The 20976-nt window shown below is 36.9% G+C and overlaps 1 long non-coding RNA gene across 1 annotated transcript in view; it reads right to left on the bottom strand.

Moving 5' to 3' along the window:
* Window positions 1-20976, bottom strand: part of LOC118685835 (uncharacterized) — a 35480-nt gene that overhangs the window by 2708 nt on the left and 11796 nt on the right. Inside the window, exons 3-4 of the long non-coding RNA XR_004980048.1 lie at window positions 10475-10607; window positions 3228-3286 (exon numbers count right to left, since the gene is read on the bottom strand). This is a non-coding gene — a long non-coding RNA (uncharacterized LOC118685835). The remainder of the gene's footprint in view (window positions 1-3227; window positions 3287-10474; window positions 10608-20976) is intronic.

Below are 20976 nucleotides of genomic sequence, written 5' to 3'. Positions count from 1 at the left end.
AGTTAACACAGTTCAGTGCTGTGTAATAAGAAGTTGACTTTCTTTTGCCAGCTGGGACACACAGCTCAGCAGTCAGATGTTTCATTGGAAGAATTTCTGCCTCAACAAAGAAACAGCAAAATACCCACAACAAAACACAGAGCCAGTGATCCTGTGGCTTGTGCCAGGCGGACATGCTGAGGGGCCAGCGCTGAGGTGACACAGAAGTCACCTGCCGGCCTGAGAGGTGGCACTTTGCAGGAGTACTGCATCCAGCTCTGGGCATGCACCAGGAAAGACATGGGCCTATGGAAGCAGCTCCAGAGGAGGGACACAGAAATGGTCAGAGGGATGGGACACCTGAGCTGTGAAGACAGGCTGAGTCTCTTCAGCCTAGAGAAGAGAAGGCTCTGAGGAGACATTAGATTGTCCACTGAAGGCAAGAGAATCACAAGAGGGACACTACAAAAGAGCCACAGAGGGACTTTTTACAGGGGCATGTAGTGATAGAAGAAGGGGGAATGTCAGTGGGTAAGTTATGTCAAACATTGGGAAGAAATTCCTCACTACTAGGGTGGTGAGACACTGGCACAGGCTGCTCAGACAAACTGTGGGTGCTCTACCCTGGAAGTGTTCAAGGCCACATTGGATAGGGATTTGAGCATCCTAGTCTAGCAAAAGGTGTCCTTGCCAATGCCAGGGGCTTGGAATAGTTGACCTTTGGAAGGTCTTTTCCAACCCAAAATGTTCTATCATTCTATGTCTTGCCCTGTCCCCAGCAAGGTCAAGTGAAGATGCACCATAATGGCACATGCAACTCTGGGACAGTCCTACCATCCCCAAAACATGTATTTTATCCTGCTCACATGGCAAATGAGATACCAAAGCCTCTCAGCTACACTGCCCAAACAGCAAACACAGCAGAAAGACAGCCCTGGATCTCTGCAGCTCCTCCAACCATGATGAGAAACATCAAAACAGGCCTGAAATCTGCTTTTGGCCTCCCTCAGGGGTTTTGTCCAGCCTCAGGGGTTTTGATCTTTCTCTGCCTCAGAAAGGGAAAAGGAAGCCAGCCACTACTGACACGAATCCTTTGTATCCATTTTCTCTTTCTACAATGGCATGGAAATCAGGCTTTCCTAAAATACTGCTATTTCACCCTCATTGCCCTGACTTTTGCTTTGGCAGTGTAAATTAGAGCTGGTGTGGTTTTTCCACATCCTCAGACAACATGTTAGGAGACCAGATTCCTGCTTTTCTAAAAGGACTATATCCATCTGCAAGTTTAGGAGCCCAAACAGATCTCCTCCTAGAAACTATTATTACATCTGCTCTTCTAAGTGATCATTAGGACTGGCTGAAACTATTACTGTAAATGGGCCTCCAACTACAAAGTTTCTCAGGGAACAGCTGCATTTCTTAGAGCAAGGGAGGTGGTGGTGGGGGAAGCAGTAAAAATCTTTCAGTTCATGGCTACTTTCTAGATTTTATTCTTTTTTTTTTAACTACTAGAAGAAAGCTTTCATATTTCTGAGGCACTTTCTTTAAAAATCTCTGTGAAAGGAACATCTTCATTAAAGCTGGCCTTGAAAAAGCCACTAATGGGAATGCTCAATTTTAAGATCCTCCTTTGAGGGACAGATTTACACTCCAAGGCAAACCACATAGGCATTTAAAATATTTTCAAAACCAGGGCACGGAAAGCTGAAGAATCTCAGCATCTGCGAAAATGTGACTCTAATTTGTAATGCTGAGAACACTTAAAAACAAGGTCTTTATTAAGGAAATAAAAATGAATTCTGACTCATTGATGTTAAACTGGTATTAAAAGAATCTGGAAGTCACACAACAGCACTGAAGAAGAGAAAGGAGAGAGATTCAAGGAAAGTACAGAAGAACAGAGGAGATTAATAGGTTTAAAGGAAAAAAACTCATAGGTTTAAATATAAATGTACTATGAGATGCTATTCCTGCCTGTTCCCTTACTTTGTAGGTCTTGTTCGGATACATGGTAGAAAAGGAATGTGCTGAACCTTTTTGAGCCATTCAGTTTTAATAGTAAAAGTAATTTTCTCAGGTGGGCACTGAACAGTGGCAATTACAGTTTATTTTGCCAGAGAAATTCTTTTAAGTCACTAATGGTATGAGACTGAGGGTAAGGAATGTCAGCACAGCATGTCTCCTAAGCTTGATACCAGCAGATTTGCAGAAGACCCAGAGACAACAAATGGTATTTTTCTGTTGAAATCTCAAGGCGGTTTATTTCAAATGCACTTTACCTGCGGGTAGTGAAAAATAATGAAAATATTCCAACTGTGGTCACGCAGATATTGCTATTCTTATTCTCAAGATCCATTTAAGCTCTAGCACAGTTTTCTTTGGGCTATCAAAACCATAAGATTTCCTTCCATGAAAGACTAAAATTTTCACTATCTACTTTTCATTCCCATTCACTTCATGGTTGCTTAAAAACTTAACCCCCCTTCACACCCTACCTACTAATTATGCTATTTCTTGTAAAAGTCCATGCTAAAGGTCTGTCTCTTTTTTGAAACAAAGACTGCTTAAGCACCATATCATACATGGCAGGGTTAGTTCTACAGGCAGGAACTTGTAGCAGAAAACTAAATAGTAAAAGAAAGTTGTCTTCTTTTAGCCCCCTGATGTCACCATATCACAAAATCAATTAGGTCAGAAAAGACCCATGAGATCATCAAGTCCAACTGTTGATCTCTTTTGAAAATTCTGCTGGGGCTGGGATCTCTTTGAATTCTGCTGGGTTAGGAGGTCTTGGTGGTTTTTTGGGTTTTGTTTTTGTCTTTTTTTTTTTTAATTATTTGTCAACTTCATTCAACAAGTCAATGTTTAAAACCCCCATGTCTTGTTACCTAAAACACGCTGGCAGCTGTTTTCTCACTGTTGGAATAGTTCTTCATAAACTTCTATATTTAATTTACACATGAACTTGGTTTTATAAATTACTTTCTGCACACCTATTAAAAGTATACTAGAGACCAGCATCACAATATGATAAGTGAACTACATGGAAGATATGATAAAATCTTATTTTTTGAATTATTTTTTTTATTGAGTAGACCTGAACAAGGACAGAGGTTGATCTTTGCTATATAGGCAGTTCACAGGAGGTCACCTTATCACTGCAGTGTTATTTAGCTTTGGCTTGGTTGAACTTTCCCAACATCTTTATGATAAACAAAACAATTTTTCCATTACTAAAGGCCACTCACCTGAGAGCTCAGGGTCTCAGGACTTGCATGGTTTGTCTTCACTTTGAGCTGATTTTAGCCTTAAAAAAAAGAAAAAGAAAAAGAATAGTATTTGTGATAGAAGTTGCCTGGTGGTCAGCTAACTACCAACTACATTTTTTTTCAGATTTCCTTTGGTTTTACAATGATAACGAGCAGCTACTCATGTTTCTAGAATGAAATGAAGTGCAAAAGGGTGCAGAACAGTACCAGAGGAGCAGGCAATCTGGCAGAAACCATAGCTGTAATTCAGAGGTCACTATGGGATTGCAGCTTTCCATTGTTCAGGTAAACCCAGCTTTGGAACAAAAAGTGAATGGTTAGGAACTAAGGACAAAAGCGAGCACCTAAGCTGTGCTCAAAAGAAATTCCAGAAATTAAGTCTATGGAGGGCAGGACTATCATCTCTCTTCTCCCAGTAAATGGAAGAAAGCCCTTAGGACAAGACCATATGCCTCCTAGTTATGACTGGATGCTGATAGCTCGTTCTGAGTCCATCTCTTTCTTTCAGGAAGGATGAAGCCACCAGTCTTTGAATCCAGAGGGTTTCTAGAAAGGACTTTTTATTTCCCCCAAAAAGCAGTAAAACTTTTTTTCCTATATGAATTTGAATTATTAATACATACTATTGTAACTAATAAATCAGACTATTATGCTGTTAAATCATTAACTGGAGTAACAATAATTTCCCAGCTTCACCTGTGACTGTGCTCCTCTTTTTGCCCAAGGAAGAGTTTTGTATAAGCATAAAGCATGATGACTCTCCCTCTCTCTGTATATATACATGTGCATATATTTATATAGAGACACACAATAAAAAAACCCAACAAAGGGAACTCACAACCATGTATTTAAAAGATGCACATCATTCTAATTGACAAAGAATATTAGAAAATTAAAAGAGATATGTGAACACCTATAGTTCTTCAATCACAGGTGTATTTACTCTGTCAAAACTTGGCAGGAATAGTTTTGCTCATTTCAGCTGTAACTTGGGAGGTTATTTCATCTGTAAACAACAGCAAAAAGAAGATATAAAAAAACAGCAATATCATAAACTTGCTGCAATCTGTCCTAGAAGGATCAAATGAGTTTTCATCAACAAATCTTTTCAACCAGAAAGTGATTTGTGTTTTGTACAAAGTATTTAACTGAATACAGTAAAACAGTGATGAATTTTCAAAGATATGCAGTACTCATTTTATAGAAGTGCACTTTAAGAGGCAATTTTGTGGAAATACACATATTTCATCTATGCTTCAGAAAAAGTCAAACTTTGTGAGGACTTCTTCTCTCCTTTTTTGTTGTACTCAATGGGTGCAGCAGACAAGCTTATGGGGTGTACAAGTCTTTCCTTAGACCTAAAATACAACCAATAAACTCAAAGTTGAGAATTATTATGGTAATTATTTATCCAATTCAAAAGAAAACGGTGGTTAGTAGCAGCAGAGCAGAGGGAAACATGCAAAGGAATAATAAGTTCAGTAGGTCTGATGGGACAGAGAGGCCAGGCAGAGGTTCCAGCTGGAGAGAAAGGCCAGATACCAGGGAGCCAGTATCTTGATGGTTTTTAATGTCAAGTACAGCTGTGAATGTTAGCTATGAATATACTTTTTTTTTTTTTTATAGTTACTCTTAAGAATCAGGGCTGAAAGTTCAGAAATGCAGTCTTCCTTTTCTGAGATGCCGTGCTTCTGGCAAGTGCACACATTTTACCTTCATAAATTAATTGTGGAAGGCAATTAGTGGCTATCTGATTTTGTCCATGGGGTTCCTGCAGGGGGCTTTTGGTGCAGTGATGCCCTGTGAAGGCTGACCTAAAACAGAGGCTAGAGAGAGTTAAAGAATAAAGTAGGGATTTATTAAAAGGCATCAATGGTTCCACCTTGGGCAGCACAAGAGCCCAGCCAGGGCTGCACCCAAGATGAACCAAAATGGTCACAAAATGGATAACCAGTCATGAGGTCTCTCACTTTTGTAAATTCTGGTCCATTTGCATATTGGAGTTAATTGTCTAGTTATAGCTTTAGCTTATGAAGTCCCATCCTTCTTGTTTTTCTCTCTTCAGTCCACATTGTTTGTGCTCTTGGGCCTGAGATTTGGATCAGTTGCCCTTGGTCCCCAGCTAGAGAAGAATTGTTTTGTCTCCCTGCTCTGTGAAGAGAGCTCACCATCCCCTCATATGAAGCTCAGCAGTACAGAACCTAAAAAATATAAAAGCTGAAATCTGAGGCATCAGCAGTTTAGGAAAATTAATTTCTGATAGCTTTGCTCTGAGACATCTAATGCTTGGAAGATATGCACAAAGTTTTGTGTATTCTCCGGTTCTTCAGGCTGGTATCACTTGGTGGACTTTCACCTCTGACACACCTCTCCACACAAGGTTAGTACACCACTTCAGTGCCAGAAGAAGGGCTGGAATCATGCCAAGGTTGCTTTGTGTGCTTCAAAAACTGCCAGTTTTTTTTTTTTTTTTGAGGTATTTATACTGGTCTTACTTAAAGTAGATGGTGTTCTTTCTGCCTCATGAGACTCACCAGCAGCACCACCATGAAGACTTTGCAGAGACAGTTAAAGGTGGTAAAGCTGCTAAGTTGATGTTCTTATTTGTTCTAGAATTAAAATCACAAATCTATTTCAGAATATGATGATTTTGTGAATGATTTTAAAAGAAAATAGACCAAAAAACCCCACACCCCACTCTGCCTTACTCTGGATTAAATATATTCAAAATGAAAAGCATTTTGAATAAGGATACTGTCCATTTGAAAATTGTTTTAAATGTCCTATGTGGTCAGTGGTTTGATTTTTTAATTCAGAAGATTCAAAACTCACATTTTTGTATCCCCATCAAAAGCTTTATCAGAAATTCTCCCGACAACCCTATTAGTGATACATATGCAATCATCATCACACTGTATTTAATTGGGACAGATACAAGAGGCATAGCTGTTTCCATGAGAGTTTCCAGCTAAATTACATTTTTGATTGACTTACTTGAGTGGCAAATCTCCATTAGTCAGTTATATACTACATGCTGTGCTATCACTCTCAGGAAAGCAAAAACTCCATTAAGCATTACTAAAGCTCTCTATCAAACAGGTTTTTTCAATTGCATTCATTGCATAATTTCTATTTGAATGTTCCCCCATTAAAAGAAAAAACAACAAACCAACCAAACAAAAACCCCACCAGAACTCAATAGTCTTTACTCTTTAAAGTATTATAGTAAATGTCACTCTTTTTAATAGTTTGCTCAAGTATTTTTCAAGTGTTACACAAATAAATAGTCTTCTTTTAATACTTGCAACTAATCTATGTTAGTTTACAAGTAATAATTCAGCTAAAATGAGAAGAAAGAAGATTGGATTACAAGTCCCTTTCCAAAAGAGCCAAATGTGTATATATGGAAAAGCATTAAAAAGATGAACTTTATATTAAAGTAAGCAGTATCAGTACATTTACCATATAAATACACTCCTAAGTCCATTCTTTGGTGAATGGTTACTGAAAAGACTGAAAAAGATCCATATCAAGTTAATGAATTCCACTCTGCTGACTTACAGAAAAGAATTTAAAATAGAAAAATCTATATATATTATTCCCAACTGCTTATTAGATAGACTTATCTATAATATATATGTTAGGCACAAATTACATTAAAATAACATTTACAGAACTGCAAAGGAAAAGTTTCACAAGTTAGACAATGGGAGGGGGGAATGAAAAAAATCAAGGTTGGCTGAGTAACCTCAGCTCACCCCTTTAGCACAGGCAGTATTTTCTGATCTTTATATAAAACACATGACATAGCAAATGTTTATTATAACACAGCAAACGTTGGAAGCCAGTGCAGAAGAGCAATAGTAGGAAGTTGGGAGACATGGAGCAAGGATAGATCACTGACATTCCCCTTTAAGGTGTTACAAGAGTGATGCTACAGTACAGTCCTGAAGCCAGCAGAAAATACTGCTGCTTCATTAAACCCCAGACCTAGGAATCCACCAGAGGAATTTGTGGTTTGTAATTCCCAAAGTACAACATAATTAGGTTCAGTGTAATCTGCTTAACATCATAGGTTATTCACTGCCACTGTCAAGGTTAAATAAACCCCAAAACTCCCAGAAGAGTGGTGGTAAATCAGAGGTTAAAAGGTGGGGGACTTAGAAACACAAAGCAAAGGTTTCAAAGTGTTGATGAATTTTTTTTTGAGGATCATGGTCACCAATTTGCTGAGAGAGAAAACTAATGTCTCTGGGCAAAAGGACTTTAAATTGGCAAGAAAGAATAAAGTCCTCAGGAAGGGGACAGGAAGAAATAGGAAAAACAAAAACCAAACAAAAACAAGCAGCCAGTACACAAGAAAATCAGTAAGATGTATCAATCAAAGAAAGAACAGAGGGCACCAAAATGGGATTCAGCAGGCAGGTAATTTAAGAGTGTTTCTAGATAGTGGCAAGAAAGATAAAATGCAAAACTCAGCAAAATGAAATAATCAGAAATAACGAGAATCATATGAGGCTATATGAATTAAAATGTTCCAGTGAATCAAAATGTTCTGTTTGGGACAATAACAGAAAAACCCAGAAAACCTTACTGTGGGTTAAAACTAAATAATTGAAACATTAGCAGAGGAAAAGCTCATGAGACAGAGGAGTGACTACTACATATGTACACACAGGAGGCATCCCCTACTCCAAGGTAACCATTGAAATAGGAAGGGAAATTATCTCTTTAAATCTCTGGGTGTAAATAAAAGCAGAGAGACAAAGAAAGATTTCTCTAAAGATTATCAGCAAAACACACATGAGATGAAGTTCAGAAAGTGACAGCACTGAAATTAGTTGAAGAATCATTAAAAGCAATATTAATTGTAGTACAGAAATTATTTTAGTAATAAGATTATACAGAGTAGAATCAATTATTCTCACATTCATTCAGCAGACCTGGTTCCTATGCACAGGGCAGGGAACATCAGGATCCTGGAAAAGGAAAACTCAAGGAAAAATGCTTTTAAATGCCCTGCCCCCTGGAATACCTGTAGGTGAAATTGTAGCTTCAATGGCCGGCAAATACCTCCTGATGTCATAAATTCTGCCCTTTCCGAGGCAGGAGTCTCTTGAAGGACCAAATGTTTATCTTGTTTTGTATCCAAATCCAGACAACATGTTCATGCAGCTAGACTATCTTCCATGTCCAAGCATGTAAAAGCATTTCCCACTGGAAATTAATATTTATTCCCCTAAGGTTTATCTTCATTCTAGGCAATGAAGTTTTCTAAAAACATCTAAGAATTCCTTGGCTGTGTTTTCATTGTGCTCACTTTTCTCTTCAATCAGACATATTCTTAATTTTCAAGTTAATAGCATCAATCAATGGATTTGCATTAGACCTCATTTTTTGTGACAGAATTCCACTTTAAAGTGGCCCTACACAGTGACCTGGCCACAGCCCTCTGTGAATTCAGCAAAGACCATGACCTCTTGCAGTTGTCCCTTATTGTGGCCTCCTTAATTGCACATGTTAGGAGACACCAGGGAGTCAATAGCCATCAATCTCTTTACTCCATTCAGCTTTTAAGGCCACATGTCAGACTGCACAAACCACCAGAGAGTTGATTTTTACTCCTAAATCAATGACACTTAGGCATATTAAATATCTTCATAAACACAGAGCTTCATAAACAGCACTCTGACACTGAATAAATACTATTTTTTGGTGTGTTTCCTCTTGTATGTAAAGTCTGTGTAGAACAGCTGAGGGACTTCATGTATTTTTGTAGACAATCCTCAACAAAGTCATTACTTAAAGCAGATCAACAATGTTCTCTCTCTTTAGGAGTCACACTCTGATAACACTTCCGATAAAATAAGATAAATAGATGAGCTGCAGGTTGCTCCACTGGATTCATGGTTCTATCTCTGCTAGAATTTTGACCAAAATCCAAGCACTGGCAGACAGCATTTCATCTTTTCCTACTCTATCAGATCTCTTTATTGCTGTCTAATTTCTTGCATATTTATTAGGCTGAGTTCTCTCAAGAACAAACTGTAACAGAGCAGAATACTTAGTGTACTGGTTTGGTTTTGTTTTTTTTTTAATCCTTCTACTGGGGAGAGTCACAAATCAGAAGATTTGAAATTGGTGAAAATGACCTTGCACAGATCAGTCTAAGGTCTAGCTAGCTTTTCTGGAGGAATGTTGTGTGAAGAATTGTAGCAACCTACCTGGATAGCTCAAAATATTTTTATTTTTCTATTTTTTGAGGGAATGAGCTGCTGCATCTATAGAGAGATTCAATTATTATTTCTCCTTATCAGGCCTGAAGTTCTGCCACCTAATACATCATGTCTTCCTGCATCTTTGTCATGGAACAGCAGATCTCATAACGTTTCTTGACTCAGGATTTTTCATTTTGCTTTGGTGGCAGTTTTTTTACACAGAACTTGCCTATTTAAATTGGGATGCATTTTCTGGCTTGTGGACCTCTGGTGTTGTCATGTAGTTTTACAAAAATGGAAATGTCTCAGTTCCTAGATACCCTTACATAATAACATAATAAGTGTTCTTGTATATAATTTTTTTTTTCTTCTTTTTTTTTTCTTCATGACCTATCACCATTTATTCTATGCAAAAATATGCAGAGAGTATTTGTAAACACTGAACTCAACAACACTTTCTTGTGTTTCATTCACCTTAAGATTTCTACCTAATGTGTTGAACTTCTTCAATCTGAGCTGAGGACATGACTACCTTCAATTAAGAATGAAGAATATTTTGGTTTACTCTGCCTTTTTTTTACTAGGAAGATGTATAAGGAAGAAACATTCTAACATTTTTAGCAACTTTTATTTAAAGTTGTTGTGTTTTTCTGCTCCTGTTTCACCACAGCATTAATCTAAAGGCTAAGTATAGTTGTTACTGTAAAGCTCTGAAATTCTTCAATGAAGAATCAAGAATATTTTGGATTACACTGCCTTCTTCACCAGTAAGACATATAAGGAAGAAGCACTCTACCATTTTTTAGCAACTTTTATTTAAAGTTGTTGTGTTTTTCTGCTCCTTTTTGATCACAGCATAAATCCAAAGGCCAAGTATACTTGTTACTGTAAAGCATTAAATCCTAATCACAAATTTAAGCTTGATATTTTAAAATAGGTAGCAACAAGAATTATTTGATGACTACCACAGACTTTAGGAGATGTTGAAATTATAAAAATAAGTGTTACCTTTAAGTTAATTTGATGCTTGATAGGAAAAAGTCACATTTGTAGTAGTAAGAAAAGGACTTCCTTTCTTCTGGTACATCCCCTTTGTTCATCCTGCTCTCTGTGCCCACAGGTTTCACTTCAAGCTGCTCTTCTAGACAACCAGGAAAAAAAAAAGGATTTTTAATCTGTGATTAACAGAATTTAGCTCAATGTATACAGGGGCTTGCGTTTATTTTCAATCTTTTAAGGAAAACCTTGAAACCAGCTAAAGAGGTTATCAAATTCAATGTTTAAACTTTCTCTCTGTATATTTATGCATATAAGAAATGGTGCCAGGTTTTTAGGAAGAGCTGTTCTATTAAGCTAAACTCTCCTACACTTCCCTTTGCTTAGATACCATCAGCTTTCACCTCTCTTCTCTCTTTCAAATGTGTGTTGGGAGTCATATGGCATAGTACTCACTAAATTATTTCATGACATAATAATAGCAATTTAAAAGCTTTTAAAAAAGAATTTATAAAAATGTGTCTCTTTCCTAAATTCTTACTTTTTTCACAATTGTTGTGAAATCTAAATATTTTATTTCAATTTTCTCTGTAGAGAAATTTTGTAGGAATTGGAATTGAAAATTGATTGGTTTTGAAGTTAATTTTTTTTGAGATGCAATTTGCATATGCATTCAGTCCACTGAAACTGAAATTTTCCTTAGAGACTCTGAGTTTTTATAAACAGGAGATTTGGAGTCAAGTGTATTTATGCAACAATTTGGAGCAAGTTAAATCAGTTAAATTTTTATCCCAAAATGGATAATATATTTTATCCTTCATGTGCTCTCTGTGAAGACAAAAAGGGAGAAGAGAGGCCCTGTGTCAGCAGTAAGAAAACACCATATTTTTTGCAAATTTCAAACATAATTTCTACCTATCAAAAACTAAAACTACTTCTGTTCATCCATGCCCCTGGTCCTTCTTTTGGCTCTGAGATAAAACACCACTAATGACAGCTGTACTGTGAAGTTTCCATGAAAAAGCCTCAGAAAGGGGATTGCTTTGCATTATCCATCTACAATCCCATCATCCTGCTTCTCCAGACACCACTTGGCTACCCTGCAATCCCTGAAGGAGAAGACTCATGGATCTATAGTGGAGAAAGCTTTATTATAACTGTCTAATGGGTGGCAATGAGGGCCATGGGATAGATGACTCACTAATCTCTTAACAAAAGATTTATGTCTCAAACACAACCACAACCACAAGCAATATATTCGAAGTGATTTACTAGCAGTGTGAAAAATGACAGCAACTAATTAAAATGAGAAGTACAATCCTGAAACTGTTCCAATAATTTCCACTCACATATATCTGGCATACAATCACAGATATCCACAGGGAGCATGCAGAGTGAGCACACCAAGACATGGCCACGTGTGGAAAATGGAAAACATTCCCACCTCCACACGGGCAATTGGAGTGGAAGCAAGTTTTGTAAGCTGAGCACAAAATATACCTCTCATCAAAGGGTTGAGTACAGGAAACCTCCCCAAACAGCAGTGTTGGTGTGCCTTTGTGTCATAGACATGTTTCATGAAAAATCCTTTCCTTAGGATTTTTCCTCCTGAGAAGCTGAGAGGCCTCAGGAACAAAATGTAAACATTGATTATCTGCTGCTGTGGAATGCAACAGGTGGATCTGTGATTGGCCCATGTTGGATGTTTCTAATTAATGGCCAATCACAGCCCAGCTGGCTCAGACAGAGAGCCGAGCTACAAACCTTTGTTATCATTCCTTCTTATTCTATTCTTAGCTAGCCTTGTGATGAAACCCTTTCTTCTATTCTTTTAGTATAGTTTTAATATAATATATATAATAAAATAATAAATCAAGCCTTCTGAAACATGGAGTCAGATCCTCATCTCTTCCCTCATCCTCGAATCCCTTGTGAAAACCTCACACCTTTGCTCAGTTCTCCAAACACAGGGCAAAGCAACACGAGGTGGTGATAATTGTTGTTCAGTTTGGCTTCACTTCATAACAAACCTGTTGATAAACTGCCTGGTTGTATTACAACCAAGGTATTATCTCAGTGAAATGAGTCAGAGCACTTAAATAGATAATAATTTCTTTGTGACAGAATCTCACCTGCTCTAATGTAGAGGTTAACTCCACGAGCCACAGCATAAAGAATCCTGTCATTAACTGCAACAATTACAAACCACAGATCAAGCCAGACCCTGAAAGGAACTGCAAACACCTTTACAGTCAGTCCTGTTACAGTCTAAGGACAGGGAAACAGGAATCACCAGATGAAAACTGTTAAAACAGCTATGTCAATCCATATGACACAATGTTCAAATCATGCAGAACAATTATTGTGTTATCAGACACAATATTGTGTTATCAGAGTTGTTGAAATGCTTTAAATTCTGTCACCAAAAATTTGTTTCACCACAGATTTAACTGCATACAGAATGATTTGGTTTAAGATGTTCCTTGAGTTGCATGGACCTGTAACCTACATTTAAGTATTCAGCATATATCAATAGAAGTTCATAAAACTCAGGCCTAAAATAGCGATGCTGATAAAAAAAATAAATATATGGTTTTTTAAAAATTATGTTTCCCTTTCCAAACACAGTCTGTGAAGGCACATATTTGTCCTTCATAAATAATTTGGGAGTCTGAAACATGAGGAGGAAGAAATACTTCTGAAACCAGAAAAAAAAATCACCCTATGGAAAAAAAATAAATATGAAGATAATTGCCTATAAGAGGAATGTCTTTAATTTCTGCAGCAGTGAAGTTCCTCAACAGAATGGAATAATATTCAGAGGATCTTTGATCTTTTTATAAAAAGCATGGGGTGATGTTGCTGAGAGCAGAACAGACTTGATGACACTTAGCCGGTCTGTCCAGCTGATGTTAAAATAAAACCAACTTAAAAAAAATAGAGCTTACTCTTTTAAGAGGACCACAAGGAAAATAACATGTTAAACAAATTGTTCATGAATAAATAAAATATTGTGCAGAGGAGTAATTTAAGTCCTGTATAATCCAGGCTGAGTTAGCGCTTTCATTTTGAAATGTCTGTGCTCAGCTTTAGAAGGAAAACCCTCAGCACATTTTGGGCCAAACACAAAATTCTTGTGCTTTTCCACTTCTTCTAACACTGACCCTTGGTGTTTTCAGGATATGCTGGTACCATATTTTCCACAATTCATTTTGATTTATGTTCACATTATCAGATACCTGTCCTTCAGATAAAATTTTGTCACCGGTTATTTTATTCATGACAAAGTCTCTTCATCTGCCTGGAAACACTGAAGTCACACTGATGTCGAGTAAAATTTCTGGATGTGGCTGCCACGTTGATACCTCTCCACACTAACTGAATTAATTCAGTATTCTTCTAATAGTTGCAAACATTAGGTCCCTTGAAAACTATCTGAAAGAAATGTTCATTCATTTAGTTGGGTCTTTTCACAGTGCATTAACTTACAGGGGTTGTTGAGGGTGTGATGCTTAAAAATAAGACTGCATGAAAATATCAACTTTTGACTAATCATTAACATCTTTTCAGCCCAAAGTTTATGCCAACAGTAAACTGGGGTCATAATCATGAGCTCAAACACATCTTCATAATATATTACACATTTCAGCAGAACCTAAGGAAGTAATAAAGTACTTAAAAGTGTTTGCATTCTCTTTCATTGGCTCAAAACTACCGCCTACTATAGAATTTTGTGCTATGCACTTTCTTCTCTTCTTCTCAATCTCAGAAAAAAACCCCACAAAAACAACCAAAAAAAAACCAAATAAAAAATAACCCCCCCCCAAAAACCCCCAAAACAAAACAAAAACAACAAAAAACCCCAAAAATGACAGCAACAAAAAAATCCCAACCAAACCAAAAATCCTGAAAAACATAATTTCTGGACTGAAAATTCCTTTCTTTTCCAACCTTCAAACTTCTCAGATTTGTCCATGAGCCACAAGTGCTCAATTGGATGTTAAATATCAGTCTATGTGCTTAAAATAAAATATTGCTTAAAGTCAACAAGGTGTCATTCAGATATATTCCAATATCTTTCAGTATAGCGAGGTTCTACCTATTTAAGCTAGAAGTGGGTTTGTTTAAACGGCAAAAAATTAGCAGCATCACAGCATTACTCACCAGTGCCTGAAAAGTGCAATTCTTTTTCCTTCTGAGAGTTCACAGCTTGTTGTTGTCATTAAAGCCCAAGTTTCATTAAAGAGTGGTCTTAATTTCCAGGTATTTTTAAAAACAGCGCTCACAACATTTGCATTATTCTTCAGAAAAGTTCCTAGTTAATTGAGTCATCTCATACTTGGGTCCTCTGGCCCCCATTTGGTAATATTCTAAAGCAAATATGTGTTGAAGAACAGGTTCACTAAGTCATTTCCTTGGTAACATAATTTCTAATGATTCATATAATCACGCATATCTTTTTAAATATATTCCGAGCAATAAACCATGATTGAAATGAAGTAAAATACACTCTTAAGGTTGATTTAATCTCTTTTACTAAATAACCATTAAAAATAAAATTCTCTCCCAGGATGCTCAAGTCAAAATGACAAACATGATAATAAACATTTGGTAATAAAAATAAATTAAAAATCAAAGCTTTATGATATATTTTCCTATCAAAATGAAAGTGGCAAATTGAAAACAATAACGATGCTCATCCACAGTTACAGTTCCAACAGAACACTTCAGAGTTTGATTTACAATTAGCAGCAGCTTGAAAATGAGCCGTAATTTTACATTTTAAACTGCTACTGCTCAATCCATCAAGTATTAAAATCTTGATGTTGATTGATGGCATTCTCTCACGCTGTTTCTCTTGATGAAGCTGCACAGAAACTGAAGCAGCAATATTCACCATGCTAGGAGTTTGCACACCTCCTCTATTCCCAGTTCAGTTGTTCCCACTGTGTTTATGTGCACCAGGTATGTTTTTGGTGGTCTGACAAATTTTAGTATCTTCACCAGGATACAAGTATAGGTCACAAACTTCAGTGGCTTTCAAGCTGATATTGGTACATGTTTCCAGCAGCTGGAAGAAGTGGGCTGAATACAACCAGTAATCAGTTTTCCAGCTGCCATGCTGGCTCCTAAGAAACTGCAGTGACCCAGAGAAACAATTTGGTTTTCTTATGGAAACTTCACTGCCATGACAGGACTCAGGGACTAAGATCCCTTGGAGTTTTTGTCCCTGATGCACAGTGAAGGGACAAAACCAGTAAAATATTGCCTGGTCCAAGCAATTTCCCTAGTGGCATTTCAGGTTCGCTCCTCCTGCTCAGTTTGTCTCAGTTTTTGAGGTTTCACCTCCCATCCAAACTGCTGTTGCAGTGGGTTATACAAACTCTGCATGTTTTATTCACACTGACCCACTCGCTCTTAGCACCATACCTTATAATGGCCACAGGAAGAGCCTAAACTGCCTTTCCATGCTTTTTCACTTATTATTATTAGCTTCCATCTGGGTTTGTAGAGTGGCAAAAAGAAACTAGAAATTAGAAAATATGCATATCCTGAAAATAGTACCTGTAACATCAGTTCAGACTCTAAGCAATGCAGTTTCCTTTACTTTGCAGAAAAACAGTGAACCATAAACCTTCTTTACTGCTATTTCTTTTAAATGTGGATATCACCGAGAACATTTCCAGCTTGGATATTTGAAAAAACACCCAGTCCAGTTCATAAACTTTTGACCTGTGGGGATGACTAGGACTAAAAACTTTCTTCCATGAATATTTTCAGGAATTTTTAATGCATAAGAATAACAGGCACAGACACTCCTATTAAATAACAAGAATACAAATTAAAAAAAAAGAAAAGACTACTTATAAATATCACCATAGTTGCAGGCTATTCCATACCTTCATTCTTTAATACTAAACAACATCTAGGTGCTAAGCTCTCCTAAAAAAGACACAGTTATTTGAATTGGAAAAAAACACATGATTTTTGCCATATGTATTATTATGTAAAACTGAACTTCATGTAGAATATTTAATTATAATCTTTTATAGTTTTAATAAAATTTTAAATGCATTTAATGATAGGCAGAAATGCCATTCTATCTTAAATATTATTTACTCATTTGAAGTGGCACTCCTAGACTATAAAAAATAATTAAAGTATAAAACCAAATTAGTAAATATTACACAGGCTATTATACAAACTGACAAATTGATTTTGTGCATTATATTGTGACTGGATTAATTAGTATAAAATAAACAATTAAACTGTTAATGGCTCTGGAAAGATTTTATTTTGAGCCAGTTCCAAATCTTCAAGAAATGTGAACATCACCTTCAGTGGATGGATGATAAGATCTTTCATGCTTTGAAAACAGCTCTTGTAAAAATTTTCAAAGGAATGATCCAGGTCTTAAAGTGGGAATATGGAATGGCTGAGACTAAACAAACAAGAAAACACCTTCAGGGCTTAAATCGGCTACACCCTTTTGTTTGAAGTGACAAGGCCTATCATTAAGAAGAAAAAATTTGCTTCTCCAGCACAACAGACACAACAACAATGCATTCTCCCTTTTTCTTCCCTCCTGTTATTACCTTTTCAAGTATAATTGATTTCACACATTTCTGAGGAGCCTGACTTGAAAGCCGTTTGTTTCCCCAATAACACGCCCAGCCCTGAACACATCTGATGAAAGTATTCCACATCCCCAACCACTGCTCTGTCGCTCTAGCAAGTTTTTCCTTCAGTAAAATGCTTCCTAATATAAAGATTTCTTTATGCTGTTTCAGGGTAAATATCTATCTATACACATATATTGTTTTCCTCCTTTAATTTATCACCATTTCCTAATCTTTCTCAAAGAAACAAAAAAGGAAATGGCTGTTAATTGCTGGGAGAAAATCTGATTTGCAGCATGCACACAGAAGTTACATAGAGTCCTGTAAGGCCCTAAAACTTGCACTGAGAGACTTTTTAAAGGGCTTTACAATTATTCATGTACTCTGAGTTAGAGGCATGGGAGAAATACTGACAGGATATTCTCAAGAGGTCAAAACAACAATAAAAACTTTAGTGGCAACTTTAGAAAATCAGAAAACTTTGGCAAAAAGTTGCTCTAAAAGAGCAGAATTCAATCTACATAAAACATTTCTCAAAGCATTAACTTGACCCATTCAACTCGGCAAATTCTAAGCCTGTTTGATTTTAAGTTACTTAAAAATTCTGAGGAAAAAGAATTAGATGAAGAAAGAGAGGACAGAAAAGATATAGAAAAGAACAAATATAGCTACCAGTCCTGGTTCCAGCAGTGTTCAGCTGATAGAAATTCCAAGAGGAGGTAGGGTCAAGACATATGGTGCTAACTTTCTATTTCTAATATTCCATAAGTGTACTACAAGAATTCTATCAAAAGAAAAAAAAAAAGAAAAGAGGGGGGATAGGGGGAAGAAAGCAGTTTCAAAACCTAGACAAAAATGGAAAGAAAACATAGGAAACTAAAAGTCCTCCAAATAGAAAAAATATGCAATCAGAGCTGCACACCGGTATGGATGATTGCCTGGAAAACCCTGGTGGCAGTAGGGAGGACACTGTAGCACGAGTTGCCCATGTAAGGAATAAAAATACTCTTATGAAGTGTTGAGCATGGCCTGAAATCCATGTGTGAACAGCCTGACAGGTTCTAATGCTCAACTTCCCTTTATTAGCAGCATATCTGGACATACAATAAGGCTTAAACCCATCAGCAGGGCAATAACTGACACAGGCAGTAGCACATGCATGCAGTATCATGTGCTAAAAACACATGCTGCCTCAGAACTCAATAGCCAGGTGGATTTTGGTGTTCTAAAAATGCCTAAATTTGTGTCTCCACATGCATTCAGCGGTGCCTTGTGAAGGCCGACCTAGAACAGAGACTAGACAGAGCTAAAGAATAAAGTAGGGATTTATCAGGAGGCTTCAATAGATCCACCTTGGGTAGCACAAGAGCCCAGCCGAAATGAACCCAAAATGGTCACAAAAAATGGACAACTGGTCATGGGGTCTCACACTTTTATGAGTTCTGGTCCATTTGCATATTGGAGTTTGAAAAAGGAGTCTCCTTGAACCAGGTCTCATAAGCTCTTGGAGATCTATTTCACACCCACGATAGCTCAGCTACCTAAGAAGGCATAAAATCAGCAGGATGGCTTCTGTGGCAGTGTTGGAAACAAAAAGGTTTTAATAAAAGGCAAAATAACAAAACTCTTTACAGAGAAAAAACAATCCAGGTGCAAGAGGCCCTCCTGCCCCTGGTAAAACATCTCACAAAAGCAATTAGGTTCTTCATTCTTTTCTTTTTCTAGTAAATTGCTCAGGCAGGACTTTTTTGGCTCCTGTCCAATTGGCTATCCTTAAGTTTGAGGTGAAGTCCCCCAGGCCTATGAGATGCCTTTTTCACCTAATTGGAGAGAGAAATTTCTGGGCTTCTTTCCTTTTTCAAGGGACAAAGGATTGTTTTGTCACTCTGTCAACAGGGAGCACATTCCTATAGGAGTTAATTGTCCAATTATAGCCTTAAGTTATTAAGTTCCATCCTTGTTTTTCTCTCTTCAGTTCACCATGATTTGTGCTGAAATTTGGATCATTTGTCCTTGGTCCCCAGCTAGAGCAGGAATTATTTTGTCTTCCTACTCTGTGAATAGAGCTCATCATCCCTTAATATGAAGCTCAGAACTACACGCTAGAGCAGAACAGAATCTGAAAAAATATAAAATCTAAAACTTGAGGCAGAAACTCTGGGCTGTGTGTTCAGGATGATGCTGGTGAGCTGCAAGTTGTGGGCTAAGACAGCCAGACATCTGCCAGCCATGGAACGAGGGACAAAAGGTGATTCTGACAGGAAGAATGCAGGACCTGAATCCATTCCCTCTCACCATCCCCAGAAACAAGAGTGAAACAGCCAGCTAGACCCCTGGGGAGCAGAACGAAGCAAGAAATGTGACAAAACCACAAGACATGAGAAAGAAAAGCCGAGGCTGTCAAGAATATGACAGAGCCTGCAACTGGACTGAGAAAGCTCCAGAGAAATTACAAATCTAAATACTACAGGGCAAACAAAGCAAGGAAGGAGTTGTTAAATGCTTCCAAAATGCAGATGAGATCAAGAAATCCCCAAGGAACAGCAGGTGCTTTTACAAAAAGCAGAAGTTTTACAAAAAAAAAAACAAACAAAAAAAATCTAAATTAATAATGTCCATGTAACTGATGAGTAGGTTGATATGAAGCATTCTGACTTTAAATTTGTGAAATAAGCATTTTATCCCTACCCACAAATTCCTCTGAGTCAAAAACTTATTCTGTAAATTATCTACTGATGACACTGAGACTGAAAGCCATCCAATCATCCTTGCTCCCCTGTCATGAGAGGAAAGACATCCTATGTGACATATCCAGCCATACAATCAAGATATCTATCAAGAACTTTAATAAAGCAAAATATTAAATGCCATTTTGTAATCAAGAAATTAGTGTTTATGCTTGTCTACCCATTTGTCAATGTGCACTTTCATTTACTTTTTTTTTTTCCTCTCTAGCATCTGTCTTCTTTCATTCCTTTTAGCTGCTTAATTTCATTGAAAATAAGGATTTTTCCCTTTAAACAAAAAGCCAAAAAGCAACTGTTTTCTGCTTTTTTCATTTTGTTAAACCTCATAATCCTTTTCCCTGTGTTAACCACTTTGCCACCTAAATGACTCTGTCTGATATTCTTCCTTTGCAAGTAATAGTTCAGATCAGATGATCTTTTGGAAAAAAAATACCTCTCATAATGGTATGTACAAGTTCATTACCTCATCTCTCCCAGTTATATTATCCTGCCACAAGAAACACAGTGACTTTTGAACTTTGAGATTTTTCCTGCCCTACAGAGCTGATGATCAGAGGATTTTTGCTTTGTCTTCCTTTGCATTGAATCAGAATAGATTTAGCATCATCTTGACCTGGAGATTGAATTGAACCATTAGCTAAAATTGAATGCCTCTAGAAAATATGTAAAATAGTGTAGTGATATATAATGTAATGGACTCTTTTGAAAGCTCTTCCATATAATTGTGCAGATGTTAAGGAGGTTATTTACTGTGCCTCAGACTTTTATTCTATTTGGTTTTTTTATGAAAGCTTCCAGATAAATTCATACAAATTGTAGGGAAACTTTTTTTTAAAAAAACCCAAGATTTGCAATCAGCAAATTGCCAATGACAGTTCAGCATACTTAAAAAAATTAAGTAGCTAATTTTCTTTCCAAAATCCATTGATTTCCAAGAATTATTTTTTACCTCAATTAATACTGATAAAAGTATACCTTCTCCATACATATGTTTTTACTTTCATAGACTTCTCAAGCAGCTCAAGCAACACTTTAAAAAAACATTACTAAGAAAAAAGCATAAAGTATGTTGCATTCTGTCTCATTCCGCACTCATGGGAGAAAGCTTTTTTCTTTTTTTTTTTTCTTTTTTTTTTTTTCTTTTTTT

Source organism: Molothrus ater, chromosome 4 (assembly GCF_012460135.2).
Source record: "Molothrus ater isolate BHLD 08-10-18 breed brown headed cowbird chromosome 4, BPBGC_Mater_1.1, whole genome shotgun sequence".
NCBI classification, from domain to species: domain Eukaryota; kingdom Metazoa; phylum Chordata; class Aves; order Passeriformes; family Icteridae; genus Molothrus; species Molothrus ater.
Note: the sequence above shows the minus strand (reverse complement) of the source record. Positions and strands in the feature narration are given on the sequence as shown.